Source organism: Neopsephotus bourkii, unplaced genomic scaffold, assembly GCF_033783945.1.
Source record: "Neopsephotus bourkii isolate Nb327-2 ecotype Australia unplaced genomic scaffold, CSIRO-AGI_Nbou_v1 NB_616, whole genome shotgun sequence".
Taxonomy (NCBI): domain Eukaryota; kingdom Metazoa; phylum Chordata; class Aves; order Psittaciformes; family Psittacidae; genus Neopsephotus; species Neopsephotus bourkii.
Window position 1 is genome coordinate 548,993 of NW_026901116.1, and position 12,974 is coordinate 561,966.

Genomic DNA, 12,974 nt, shown 5'->3' on the forward strand with positions numbered 1-12,974 from the left:
TTTTGTCTTCTAATAGGTTCTTAGCAGCTCTCACGTGAAAACAATTTGGTGTCTGAGCCAGTTGAGAAGTTGTGTCGAGGATGCTTATTGCTTTTAGTTACTGCACCAAGTCCTACTCTGCCTGCTTGTGTTGTCGTGTTGATTTCACAATAATAGCACTGAGGAGTGAAGAAGGACAACCAGGAAAGGAAGACCAGTGTGTGCTAGGAGTAGGTGCACTAGTAGTCAGCTTAAGGATGGAGTAGGTGTTGGGAAACAGATGGACCAAAACTAATGGCAGCAGGGTACAGACCAACCTTATCCCAGAATGCATGTGTACTATGCCTGTGCCTGTATTTTTAGAGGGAAAATCTGGCAAGAGGCAGGGCAAGAAATGTGGCTACTCTATGAGCCAATACAGTAAATCAAAGCAAAACTACATGTTGTCTTTGCAAAGTTTTTTGGCATCTTCCTTACTCCAGACCTGGGCCCAGAGTCAATTGGGCTAAATCACACCTAAGTCTTTGTGCCCACAGTTTCCTGCTGGCACACTGGAAGCCTTTGAAGGCACCTGAGCTCTGGGTCCCGGCTGGAAATTCAGCTGGTGGAATCTGGACTTAGATCACATGGAAGATGAAGAACTACTTATCAGTGAGAGAACTGGTGACCATAGCTCAATGTGAATGTTTCTGATATAAGGCCATATTAAACTGGGGGAAGGGAACAGTGTTGGTCACACAGATCCATGCTGGCAAGTCTAGATGAGTGAAAGTGGCACCTTGGCTTGCTATAAATCATACTTTACTCACAGGGTACTGCTGAGCTTAGGAAACACGGTCAGATCAGTCACACCCAGCACAAACTGGAAGGTGGGAGCAAAAGGGAGGAAATGTTTGTAGTTTTTCCAGCTCTGCACACCCAGGGAATGTTGTTCCCAACAATCCTGCTTCAGCCTGAAGGCCCATGTCCACAGGCAATTCCCAGGATACACTACATCCATTTGAAGGGTTCAACTACCATGCATTTATAAGCAAGGGTACGTATGTACATATAAACACAATAAAATGAAACAGCTTTGGAGGTACATTTATTTCCTTTCTAGGTCCACACCCGGGTTGACTCAGCCTCTGCTCCATACCTTTTCCCTCTTTTCCTCTAAGAGATGATACCAAAGGCAGTTTTCCCAGCCAACATTTGGAGCTACGCAGTGCCTGCTTCATTCTCCCAATACAACTACACAACACACTCATGCATATGCACCCTGGGACCTGCTTGAGTCATCATGTCCTTGAGCATCCTCCTTGGCTGCAGTGTCTGTATAGACAGTTATTCAAAGGTCAGAGATCCAGAGATGCCCTTTCAGGCAGCAAACGCAGTTGCACAAACCAACCCTGGGAAGGAGGGGTGTCTCCTAGAACTCTTCTGGATCACTCTATATAGTTTTCCTGGTTCAGCAAACACACTAATGCAGAAGAAGCCATGACCTCTATCTTGGTGCAGAAACAGTAGAAGGCACAAGTTAAGGAATGGGGAGAATATAAGATCATTGATTGACTCGGATCTGGTTTATTCTCTCAACCCTTGAACCATACTGTTGTGGCGACTAGGAGAAGGATGAAAAAGCAAAAGAAAGACACCTTTTTATCAGCCAAGGAACTGTGTAGGAAGAACAGAGACCACATGAAGACTGGTGACAGATGAGGAGACTTTGCTTTTATAAACCAGTGAATCAGTAGCATTAGAAACAAATCACCTGAGGGCAGTTTAGCCAAGAATCATCCTGACTGGTTTTCACCTCCACAGTCAATGGGATGGTGAGTTCAGCACCTCGAGCACACAACGTCAGAAAGGAGGGCCCATCCTTGAAAACTTCAGAGGAAAAGAGGAACTGGGTGGTAACCACGTTAGAAAGTGACTGGTCCTCTTTCTTTTGTCCTTTGTTCCCAGCCTAGATGAGAAAGGGTTTGATTAATGAATCACTGTGTGTGTGTGCATGGGAAGATGAATGGAGATGCGGGTGTAATACAATTCCTGTACCATGTCCAGTGCTAGCCAAGAAGCCGTGGGTTACCACAGGTACCCACGTAGCACTGATACGAACAATGGAAGCTCCTGGGAAAATTATGCTACAGTGGAAGCTGCAGACCAGTGGGCTATCTCAAGGGGAACAAATACTGAATTGATCCAAAAGGATATGCTTGAGTTGATGTTTTCCATGTGAGACTGTCACTGATCATATTTTTGCCAATGAATAAGCAGATTGGGTTGCTTTGAGAGACTGTGATTGGGGAATGTGAGGAAGCCATTCAGGGAAAGCAGGAGCTAAATGAAGAAATGCTAAATGAAGAAATCAAACAGTGATAATCACTGCCCTGTATTATTCTCCTAACACTGCAACACCATCTGAGGGTGTGTGATTTGATGGACCAGCAGCCCGCCCTGCCTCTCTGCAGAAACAGAGTCAAACCCATGCAGCCTCCTTAGCTGTAGAGCTCTGCAGGGCAGCTTCATAACTCAAACCACCATTGAGGAGGTGCTTCCCTTCTGCCAGCCCTGCTAAATAATCGGTAACCTCCGGCAGCAGAGAGTGTGAGGTGGTAACCTCTTAAATCACCCCCATGTGAGTTGCCAGAGCTTGTCTGAAGAAAACCTACAGCTACCTTTCCCTGGCAGCTTGCTTTCCAGTCTCAACAGAGAGGCCAAGGAATCAAGTGGAATAAGCTACCTTCTGTCCCTCTCAGCTGGTTTCTCCAGGTCAAAACCAAACCCCTTTGGCAGGCGAATAGAAAAAGAAAGCTAACGCTCTGGCTGCTGGCACATTACCTGGTCTGTGGATACACAGAGTAATTCAATCTGCGGGGCTGTCTTTCTGGCACCTCTCACAAACTCTACAAAATTCAGTCCACAGCAAGAAAGAAAACAGAGCAGGGTTTGTTTGGGTCTTTGCCCTGTTGTAGGAGTGTGGGACAGTCACCAGGAAAGGAGACATTTTTCATGTAGGAAACAAAGGCTTTTGCCCTACATAAGGCAACATGAACATACACCACACTTCTGCCTCTGTTTGCCTGACAAAACCATATATTTGCATTAGTTCTGTAGCAGGAAGAGATCTGAAGTAGATCTTAAGAAAGTGCCTAAGGGCCTGAAGAGGACCTTAAGAAAGGGCTGTATATAGACTGCTTATTCCAGTATTGAAAATGGATTTGGATTAGAGTGGGTAAGACTCACTTCACCTAACTTCAGATTTCTACAGTTCAGATATCTCAGCAGAGACAGTCACCTACAGTTTCTGTATGTAAGATCTGAAAAGAAATAAATATCTCTAAAAACAGCATTCATCCCACCAAATCCAGATGGTAAGGTTTAGGATGCTGTTCTGGGAATGCCAGCTTTTCTTCACTGACCGTAGTTGCAGCACAGGATGCCTTTTCCTGCTGTAGAGTTTACACTACAGTTGCCAATGTTTCTTTCATGGCTACCAACATGTCCAAGCTCAGGAGAAGAATAAGCCGTGCTAAGCACCTCCTGCTCAGGTTTGCTAGAGTCTGGCTCCCTGCCTGTTCAGTCAGTGGAGAGAAAGGGTCATGTTGCTTGCTCGAAACATCTGTAATAAATGAGGTGCTTTCATTCCTTACCTCTCTCCACTGGCTGTAAGAGAATTAGGCTCAGATAGTAGGTGGTCTGAATCCTTTCACTCTTATGAATGTGGTCTCTTAAGAGGCAGGTCAAACATAGCTTCAAGTGACATAGGCATACTAGTCAACCTGAAAGAGAGCTGTGCTCCGAAACCACTTCAGTTGCATCTATATAAATCTGTATCTATGTGGGAGTACTCGGGGAAAGTGAAGATCAATCAAACAGAGGTTAGTGCACATAGTAGTTAGAGCACGTTCAATCCTGGTTTGGGCTTTTCCTAAAGAAATAAAGCAGATTTGTCTTGATTTGGTCACACCAAGCCTGGAAAAGAGCATCTCTCCCTAGCTGGAAATGCAAACCTCATTTTATGTGAAGCCCTAGATCCAACGTCTTGGCATCTGGGAGTAGCTACACTCAGCAAAAAGCACTAAAACAGTTTCAGAAGCTGTAAAAGTGTATTATATTGTCACTTTTATTACTTTATTGGTGTTGCTGCTGCACTTTGCTATCTGGTACTAGAGATGTGTGTCAGCGGGAAGCAGCATTGCTGTCCTCCCATCACACTGCACAGAGGATGAGCAGCTGTTTTCCTGTGGGACTCCAGGCAGGGACATCAGCACAGCAGTGTGCTGGTCCTTCTGACTTTAGTGTTTTAGATAGACTGAAGAATCTCTGTGCTATTTGGTGTTATCATGGCCAGAAAGTCACAGGGATCTATGGCAAGGGGAAACCACATACAGGTTGAAGAAATGTAGAACCATACCTCTGTTCTCAAGGGCTGTTGATCTGAATTGGTGAATGTTGGTGCGTTTCCCCCACATCCCTAACATAAAAATTCTCCATGACCTGAGCCATGATTTCTCCCACATCCCAAAGTTGTGCCAGTTGTCCCAAAGTTGTGTTTGTGTAATCAAAGCCTGCTTTAGCATGGGGAACCTGAGTCAGGCATGCTACTTTCCACAGCCAATGTCCCACCAGGACACAGCATGGTTAACATTATGTCTGGTTTCCTCTGACTTTTCCAAGCTGAATGGCACATCTCTGGCATGAGCCTTGACTTAGGGTCCAGCTCACCCTGGGGTCTGCCAGCAGATGCTGTATGAGTTTGGATTCCATGCACATCGCAGAAACTGTAAACCAGTTCTGTATTTTCCAGGTGTCAAGAGCTACATCATCCCTGGCAAAAAGGAGGGCAGGTAATAGAGCATTTCTGGAAGTTCTGATACTTTATCAGTCAGGGCTTTAAATGAAGACTAAGAGGCTTTAGCCTTTCAGCTATAAAAATCCATGAAACTACAACAAATCAGTCAGCTTGACACCCTCATTGGAAAACTGAGAAGAAATATGCTTTAAAATGTTGTCTTCATTATTAATTGCTAGCTGCCAGGCATCCTTTCACATAAACAGGGTTGGATGCCCCTGGTAATAGCATAGAGATTAATGTCTGTTTCTCTTGTGTTATTCTTGCACATTGTGTTTTCAGATGAATTGGGTGCACCAGAACCAAGAAATACCAAAACACTGACCGGCAGCAAAGCTGATTTTCTGAAGCATCCCTTCTGTAACTCATGAGTGAAGCCAATATCTGAGAAAGAGTCAGTTACTAGTAGGAACACTTTGTCTTACGATATCATACTCTGTCTCCTTTGGCTGTTACTCTAAGTGGTACTCAGTGAAACTAATTGGTTGGCTGGTGTGATTCAAGAGAGTAGCCAACTCCCGTGTCTCCCATCTTGCAAGTGATTTTCAGAGAAGTGGTGTGACTCTTCTTCCAGTTCTTTACATCAGCAACAAGCTGAATTTGAGGGATTACTTGGAATGCAAACCCGTTGACAGGGGAGGTGGCCGTTTCTCATGCTGACTGCTGCTGTCATGTGGTGGCTTGTAATGTTTGACTTGGCTTCTTTTAGCAAGCCCAAATCCCACTGTCCTCATCAAGGCACTCTATGGAGTCATAAAAAGAAGATCTGGAAAAGACTAATTAGATCATTTTGTCTATTCACCCTTGGCCAACATGAAGTTGTTCCCTACTACATATTCCCCCAGGTTTTCATCTGAGTGACTCAAGTCCAAGGGCTTCTACTGCTATCCTCCACAAGCTGTTCTACAGCTCTTTAACTTAGGACACTTTTCCTTCTGCTTGTTTTCCATTACTTGATTTCAGGCTGTGACTCCTATTTCTAATTCCTTTTCCTTTCTTAAGTAATATATTTCTCTGCTTTGTCCTTCCTTCTATTCCATTATAGACATAGGACTCAGATGTTTGGGAGGGATATTATGAGATCTTCCAGTCTGTCCTCTGGTCCCATTTTCTCTCTGACATTTTTAGTAGATGTGGCTCCAGCATTCTCTTAAAGGATGGAGTGTTGGAGATGTCAGCCCTTCTAATAATCTATTACTGCGGTTTGCAACCCTTAACCTCAGAAAAGTGGTCCTGATGGCTAACCTGAATTTAGATTAAACCTTTGCACACAGATTATTTCCTTTCTCCATATAGTTTCTTACGTATTTCAAGTTTGCAATTCAGTTCTTGCTTCACCCCTTTCACTGGGCTAAGCTCATTTGATCTTTACTTCTAGGTCATCTCTCTAATCATGCTCCAAATGGACTCTCCAGTTTATCCGTATCTTTCTTGCAGTGGGTTAGCCACTACTGACTGGGAGAAGAACTGTTCCATTCCACTGGAAGGGTATACTCCTGCAAGTGCAACTCAGTGCAATCCTAATCTTCTTTTTTACAACAGCAGGAATTTCTTGATTCATGATCAGTTTGTAATCCATTATAGCTCTCAAAGCTTCTCTCCAGAGCTGAGACCTGCACAGTTATTCTCCATTTGACATTTATCCAGGCAATGAATCTTGCTCAAATATAGTCCTTGCACGTGACTCCTTTAAATATCATCTGCTTTTTACATCTAGACTTTTACTGCTTGGCTATGAATTTGCTGCCTGAGCCAGAAGAGTCAGAACTGCAGGCTATGATTGCAGCACACAGATTTGCCTGCTTCAATAGCATCTCCTAAAGAAACTGCTATGTGTCAAAATGAGCTTAGCAATCAAGTCCCTGTGAAGGACTGGTATTTCAGACAGAATAACATCATCATTACCAAGCTTGCTTTCACTGTATCTGGATTAGTTTTGCCATGAAAACATTAATACAACTTTGCATTTGGACTCTGTATTCCATCCACCACTAGTAAATGGCTAATTTCCTGCAAGGAATCTTCACTGCTTCAAACAAAAGGCATAACTGTAGTGACATACTATTCTGTATTACAAATCATTAGGCTAGGTAGAGAAAATAAATGTGGGCAAAGAAAAGCTGGACAGACCTCCTGTATGACACCACGTAAGATTAGGGTGTTGCATGAAGTCACCCAGGGCAAAAGGTGAAGGGAGCTGGCCTGCAGAGGGTAAGCTGGAAATGAGTTCTTGCTGGTGAGGACAAGGAGAAGAAATTACCCTGATTTGACTTGTGCATTCCCAACTTGAACTAGCTGCCAGCTTAGAAAGGAAACATCTTTTTCCTTTCAGACAGAGCCCTCCCAGGTACAATAGCTCCCACTGTACCACACTAGAAAATACAGATTGTCCCACCAGCACCACCTTTAAGTCTGAGTTTGTATTGAACCATCTGTCCTTGCCTGTTTCCCAGCCAGCTCACATCCCCACAGGCATGGGATCACCAGCCTCAGTAGCAGCCTCCTTCCCTCATCCTCATGCAGCCAAACATCCTAATTTCAGAGCTGGTCCCATTGCATTGCTGCTTGCCCTGTGCATGTTCAGACGCTGGTCTGCAAGATGTTTGTGTAGTTAAAGCAAACCAAATAGTTCACCTACCTTCCAAAGGACATCACCAAGTTAAAAACAGATGGAGAATGCTGGCGACAGAGGGATGTCTCTTTTCTTTTCCCTTTTTTTTTTTTCCACTAATGATTCAGAAGGCCAGTAACATCATTCTAGCCCTGGCTTTGGACCAGCATATCCTGTTGAGTCATGGCTGATGTCTGCACACTAATCTTAACACATGTGGATGGGCTTGGTAGAACTTGTCATCCATCCCTGGCTACCAAAATATCCTCCTGCTTGACCTACCCCGTGTATTACACAATATAACATCTATGCTTGTGCACGCGGGCATATGCCCAAACGTGGGCTCGTGCTTTTGAAAGTGCAAAAGGGTACGGATGGGAGAGAGGTGCAGAAGTAGCTATAGCTGAATGCAATGGTCTAAAGAAGGCAGAAAAGCAAATTGCTCTTTCATTGCCCTTTCCTCTGTCCCCACTTTAACAAAAAAACAACTCAACTTTGAAAGAAGGTGTTTCAGCCAAAAAGGAGAGATTTTGAAGGTTTCAGCATTTCCAAATCAGGGTCAGTCACTGGTGTTTTATACAGTAGTATCAGCAGCATTTTTGACCAAGCTGGTTTCTACCACTGGGTGATACTATATGCCCACAAACAAGATAGGAATTAGGGAAAGCTGGTGATGATGACTAGGTGAAATACTGGCAAAATGTTTCAGTGTTAGGCAAGTGCTTTTTAACTTTATTGTTACTGTTATTTGCTGATCCTGAAAAATTTCCCAATGGAAGGACTAACCCACATATAATAAATCCAGGCCTCTGTCTAGAATAACTTCACACTCTCAGTTACATTTTCAAAGCTAGAAATAGCCTACAGACCCTTCCTGCTTCTCCCTCTGCAGAAGACCAAAGATCACACATTTCAAACTGATGTTCTGGGCAGATAGATAGACAGCCAAACAGGACAATGCACTGATGAGATGAGATTAGATTAGGACTCGCACTGCAGAATTTACGTGCAGACCCTCCCCACTTCAAAAGCACCCAGATGGAGGATTTTGCTTGGCCTGTGTTATAAAGATAAAGCACATTTGCAAATGCAGATCCAGATTGAAGTTCAAACAGTCCTAACGTTTAGGAATGTTCTGATTTGTGGCTTTGGTCTCGGTGCACATCAAACTTGAAAACGAGAGATGAAGAGAGATTGCTCTCGAGATAGCAGGAGATCGAGTGATGTGACCAGGGCTCTCCCATTCTGCGCAGTAACTGAAACTCTCCAAAACAGAATTTCCCTTTCATATGCAAAGCTCCAGAACACTTAGCACTTTGAATTTTTTTCCTGGTGAAGCGCTGGGAGACTTGCCATTGACTTCAGTGAAGTTTGGATTCCCTCCTAAACATTTAATCCTCCATATGGGGTAAGTATTTTTCCTACTTTGCTGCAGATGGGGAAATGGAAAGGAATCACGTTGTAGCTGCTCACCCAAGGCCAAAGCACGGTCAACACAAACTCCAAATTTCCTGGTGCCAAGCCCCGTGCTTGGACTTTGTGCCACAGTCTTCCTGGAGAATAGGAAGCTGGAGGCCACACACAGCATGCGATGCGTGTTCTTACACTCTGCTCACTGCTTTCCTGCATCCAGGAGAACAAGCTCTGCCTCCTGTGCCTTTCTTTCACCACAGCCCGGTAGCCAGGGTGCAATCCAGCCCTCAGGAAGGACAACAGCAATCTGTTATAGGGACAAAAAGCGTCCCCAAAGTCCATCTACATCATTCTAAAGGTTTGAGTAGCCCCTCGTCATTTCTCCCCAGATGAAACTGAAAACAATAAGTGTACTGGGATTAAATCAGGCTTGTGCTGGACTGAAACTAAGCATCTAGGCTACCTTTCTTCTGGCAAAAGTGTGAGATGGTGGATGAGGTTCCAACATGCCCTTGTGGTAGCCCTGGGTGCTCCTTGCTATCCAATACCAAAATACTATTCTCTGGAGGTGCCTAGCCTCTGTTCTGTCCATCAGGAGAGTCTGGGAGAACTAAGTACCAATACGGGCATTGCAGACAAGGACTGAGTGAGGTGAGGTGAATCCGGTCTACAGAAAGTGATCTTGATGCAACCCAGTCCTTCTTTGTTGACTTAGAAGAAATCTAGAGCAATGGCAGAATAACCCCTGAATTACTAATGACTTCTTTTGACACATTTGTCATAGAATATCCTGAAATATGTCTTAAACACCAGAACAAGAAGCCTGTACATGTCTCTAAGGTACTACAGTTATCTAGAAAGCAGGGAAGGAATAGCCCTTGTGGGTCAGGCTTTGTCTGAGCCATGCCCCAGTATATTTATGGGATCAGAAGCTTGTACAGTTTACCAGGAACACAGTGATTAACCTCTGGGCCTTTCTTCAACCCCCTTCCACAGTGATGAGGTCTACCTAGATAGTGATGAGAGCTACAGCCACGAAGCAGGGACATGAATGCATGTGGGAGGGGAGGAAGGTGCACAGAAGGACAAGGAGGACTGTTGAACCTTAGATGAATCCCTCCCTTTTCTATGCCTCAGTTTCCCAAACTGTAAACTGTGAATGACGAAATCATCTGGAAACAGTTTTGAGACCCAGTGGTGAAAAAAAACCCTAGGTGTTACTTGTTGCTAATATTATACTAACAGTCCGTCTCCTCAGTAGCACTAGCGGATAAAGAATAAAGGGCACCGTGCCAGGAAAATACTTCTAATAACGCAGAAGTGCTGTGAGCTTTTCAAATAAAACTCTCATTTGGGAGCCAGTGTGCCCAGGAGTCTTTAGCTCTGAACTGAGCATGCTCCTGGCCTCCAACCAAGTGCTTTGGTGAAGGGTCCCAGCTGCGTGCAGATGAGCAGGTGAGGAGGGAAACTGGTGAGCATGACATCCATCTGAGAGTGCAGCTCCGCAACATGCAAACATGCAGAGTAGGCCAGGGACAGTAGCACTGAGCATTGACTGAAGCAACAAATAGCTGAGAACATTACAACATCCAGCTGTGTCCTGAAGAGGAATTGGAAGTTATTTTACAGATGCTTAGAGCTGGCTGGTTGAAGCCAAGGGTTGCTATGCAAGAATTCATAGAATCACAGAATTCCAGGTTGAAAGGGACATCAACGATCATCTGGTCCAACCTATCTAATTGTAATGCACTGGCTGGATGCGCTAAAGACATGGTCCACTATGTCAAAACTAGATTTGTGGTGGCTTAATCATGCATAATGACTGTGATATTGGGGGGTATCCTTTCATATTAGAATGGACAAATAGAACTTGGTCATATTTAGCCCAAATGCTGGAATTGTCAAGTTTATCATGACTCCTAACCATGATATGTACATAATGCAGTATAAGTTTGGTCATAGAGGCAGCCTTTTAGAAGGTGGTAAGCGTAACTCCAGCATTTTTGTCTGCATCTTGACTCAATGAGTCAGAAATAGAGACTGTCAAGGTGCCAGACTACAGCAGTGGTCTCCAAGTGCATGAATGCAACATACACGAAATTGGTATGGTCTTGGACACAGCCCAGGCAGTTCAGCCCCTCTGGAGTTGTGCTGAAGCTGTGTATCATTTATCATCACTACATTTTCTTGCTGTCCTGAGCATAGCCAAAAATATATTCACCTCTTCCATTTCCTGACCTTGTTTCATTGTTAGGAAATGTCACCATATCTTTCAAGACAGATCTCAAGAAATCAAAGTCATGTCACTACATAGGTCAAATGCCAGTTAAAGTAATTCCAGCATCAAGTACAGACACACAAGTCTCACCATACCCCACTCTCCCAGTTTCTCATGTTTGGATAAGACACCAGGTTTATATGGAAAAGATGCGATCTACTTTGAGATTAATTTCCTGTGGTTCATCAATGAACCAAAGAACTACCATTGGGATGCAGTGTAAGCAGTCTAACCAGAGAAATTCAACTACATGTCTAAAGGAATCAGTAAGTGAATTTAATCCCAACAAGTGGAAAGGACAAGATAACACTAGCAAGGGTATGGCCTAGATAACTGAACCTAAAGAAGAGTTGCTGAATTTCAGAGGTTCATCTGCTGTAAATGGAGATACACTTAACAAGATACTTAGTGTAGATCTCTCATTGAAGATAGAGTACAAAAGGCAATTCAGACTTCACACAGGTTTCAGCTGCCTTTTGTAGACCTCCCTCCATCAATGGCAAAGCAGATGAGGTCAGTGAGGCTTCTTATGTCAGAACCTCCACTAACAGCTTATAGTTATATGGGATTAACTGAGGTGAAATGAAGCCCAGCCTAGACTTTTGGGACTGTTACAAAAGGAATCAATGTGGACTCAGTGATGATGTCAACCAAAGATCAGTTCGGTTTCAACAGATAGCCTCTAAATAAGGGAGATGGAGTAACAGAAGGAAATAAACTTTTGAAGCCAGCACCTTTAACAGTCATGCCTGATGATATGTGGGTTAGAGGATCCCAGATGATGTAGCCACATCTATAACATAAAATATCAGAATAAAATTTAATTAAATGTAGCATATTTCAGTCTTCTCGTACTTTTCTTTGTGTTTTTTTCTAACCCTGCTGAAAATACTTCTTTGAAAGCTCTGGTGATGAATTATGGACTTTCAAAAGTTTCATTAAAAGTTTGTTTTGTTTTAAAATGCCCAGATTTTTTACTGAAAGAAATTCAAACATGAAGCCAATTACTCCAGCATTTGGCCTAAAGTAAAATGCTTGGTTGGGTATTTTCTTCAGAAAAACAAAAAGAAAAGAAGAAGAAAATACTGATTTACATTGGTTTAATTAAAAACATGGGTTTGAATTAGCCATGGGGTGCACAGGAGTAGCTCATACTCCAGTTTAGAGATTCCTCCTTTAGATTCACCATTGCCATGGAGGTAGAGCTTTTAACAATGGTAGGACAAGGTAGATTGAGATCTAACTTTGAAGCTAGCTCAGCTCTGAGTGGGAGAATGGACTGGACTATTCCAGAGGTACCTTCCAACACAATTTGTTCTTTGATTTCTAAGTGACAAATGATGATGCAGCTCTGAAAGATGTTGATATAGTAGTACGTGCGTGCTAAGACAGGAGATGGAGATTCTTTTCTGGTCAAATGGCCATGACCTCTGGTATGAAACTCCTCCAAGCCTCAGCAGGAAGTCAGGGAGCACATTTACAGTCTTTTCTGGTTTCACCAAGGCCTTTATTTGCATGGGCTGCCTGAGTCGCTGTCAAACAGAAGGCAACAAATGCAAGATGAAGTCATGGTATGCTCTTGTGTGGAAGACAACTCCACTGGGGCTCAGCTGTGTTCTGGTGTCATGGTTTCTATCTATCCTGGGCATGGAGCCAGATCTGAGTCTAAATGTTCCAAAATGGCCACTGGTTAGAGAATAAGAGCCCAAAACGCGTAGACACAATAAGACATGCGGTAACTCACAAGGAGAGCAATCTAAAACCACCAAAACTTATTTAGAAAACCATGCAACAAAACTGGTTGCTGTGACTTTATGCTCCTGCTTCTGCTATGTTGCTGTGAAGTGCCATGTTGT

The 12,974-nt window shown here is 43.6% G+C and overlaps 1 long non-coding RNA gene across 1 annotated transcript; it reads left to right on the forward strand.

Annotated features, from left to right (window-relative positions):
- Positions 1-1,738: 1,738 nt before the first annotated feature.
- Positions 1,739-10,379, forward strand: LOC133211495 (uncharacterized). The gene is made up of 3 exons (XR_009725212.1): positions 1,739-1,874; positions 4,782-4,811; positions 9,837-10,379. It is a non-coding gene; the product is annotated as an uncharacterized LOC133211495 (long non-coding RNA).
- The last annotated feature ends 2,595 nt before the right edge of the window (positions 10,380-12,974 follow it).